Here is a 1845-nt window from a genome sequence, read left to right as displayed (position 1 = left end):
TCATATATCCAGTTGCTACTTAGCTGAGGACTGAAAAGGAACCATAGTTTTCTGGAGCCCTTGCTCTATCTCTGTGCAGCTCTCTCCTCTCTGGCACTCTGCCCTGTGAATTCTGTCTGCCTTGCTTCCTCCAAACTCACAACTCTGGCTACTCAACTCAGGGAGATTACCAGGCTCTGTTTGGGATTTTCCTCCCTATACTATATAGCCTGGAAACTCTCTAGGCACTAAACTAGGGCTATCATAGGGCTCACCTCATTTATTTCTTTTCTCTGAGGGATTACTGTCCTAGGTTTCATGTGTCCAATGTCTGAAAACCATTACTTCATATTTTGTCTTTTTTCTCAACCCTTTTTTTTAATGGAACACTTAACAAATTTGCCGGTCATCCTTGCACCGGGGCCATGCTAATCTTCTCCGCATTGTTCCAATTTTAGTATATGTGCTACTGAAGTGAGCACTTGTTTCTCAATTTTAAGTGGAGAGAGTAAATCCAGTTTCTCAGTATTATGGCCACATACTGAAGTCAAAATTATTTTTTTGTTTTATTGTGGTAAAATATACATATCATAAAACTTACATTTAGCCATTTTAAGTGTACAGTTCAGTGGCATTAAGTGCATTTACCTTGTCGTGCAACCATCACCACCATCTACCTCCACAACTTTTCCATCATCCTAAACTGAAACCCAGTACCCATCAAACAATAACTCCCCATTTTCTCTTCTCCTCAGCCTTTGAAAACCACTGTTCTGTTCTCTGTCTCCATGAATTTGACTACTCTAGGTCCCTTATATATGTGGAATCATATATCTGTCCTTTTGTTTCTGGCTTATTTCACTTAGTGTAAAGATTTTATTTATTTGAGAGAGAGAGAGAGAACATGAGTGGGGGGAGGAGCAGAGGGAGAGGGGAAGCAGACACCCTGCTGAGCAGGGAGCCCAAGGTGGGGCTCAATCCCAGGACCCTGAGATTATGACCTGAGCCAAAGTCAGATGCTTAACCAACTGAGCCACCCAGGTGCCCCTTATTTCACTTAGTGTAATATCCTCAAGGCTTATCCATGTTGTAGCATGTGTCAGAATTTCTGTCTTCTTTCTTTAAGATTTTATTTATTTATTTGACAGAGAGCAGGAGAGAGAACAAGAGAAAGCACAAGGGGAGGAAGGGGTAGAGGGAGAGGGAGAAGCAGACTCCCCACTGAGCAGGGAGCCACATGCAGCACTTGATCCCAGGACTCTGGGATCATGACCTGAGCCGAAGGCAAATGCTTAACCAACTGAGCCACCCAGGCAGCCCAGAATTTCTGTCTTCTTGAAGGCTGAATAATATTCCATTGTAGGTATATACCACATCTTTATTATCCATTCATCTGTCAATGGATATTCAGATTGTTTCCACCTTTTGGCTATGACTAATGCTGCTATGAACATTGGTGTATGTTATGGACTGAATTGTGTCTCTACAAAATTCATGTTAAAGCTCTAGCCCCCAATTTGACTATATTTAGAGATAAGGCCTTTAGGGAGGTAATTAAAGTTAAATGATATCATAAGGGTGGGATCCTAATCTGATAGGACTTGTGTCCTTATGAGAAGAAGAGACAGATCAGAGATTTATCTGTCTGCATGCAGAGATTGATCTATTTGCATGCAGACAGACTAAGTGGGGACACAGCAAGAAGGCAGCTGTCTACAAGGTAGAAAGACAGATATCACCAGAAATGCACCCTGACACCACTCTGGTTTTGGACTTCTCCAAAACTGTGAGAAATTAAATTTCTGTTGCTTAAGCCACCCAGTCTGTGGTATTTTGTTATGGGAGCTTGAACTGACTAATACAGTG

General features: G+C 41.9%; 1 non-coding gene across 1 annotated transcript; it reads right to left on the bottom strand.

The window, feature by feature from the left end:
• Positions 1-354: 354 nt before the first annotated feature.
• On the bottom strand, positions 355-461 carry LOC118519710 (U6 spliceosomal RNA). The gene has a single exon (XR_004909295.1). It is a non-coding gene; the product is annotated as a U6 spliceosomal RNA (small nuclear RNA).
• Positions 462-1845: the final 1384 nt, after the last annotated feature.

The sequence above is a fragment of the Halichoerus grypus genome, chromosome 4 (assembly GCF_964656455.1).
Source record: "Halichoerus grypus chromosome 4, mHalGry1.hap1.1, whole genome shotgun sequence".
In the NCBI taxonomy this organism is placed as follows: domain Eukaryota; kingdom Metazoa; phylum Chordata; class Mammalia; order Carnivora; family Phocidae; genus Halichoerus; species Halichoerus grypus.
The sequence above is the reverse complement of the archived record's forward strand: the minus strand, read 5'-3'. Positions and strand labels throughout refer to the sequence as shown.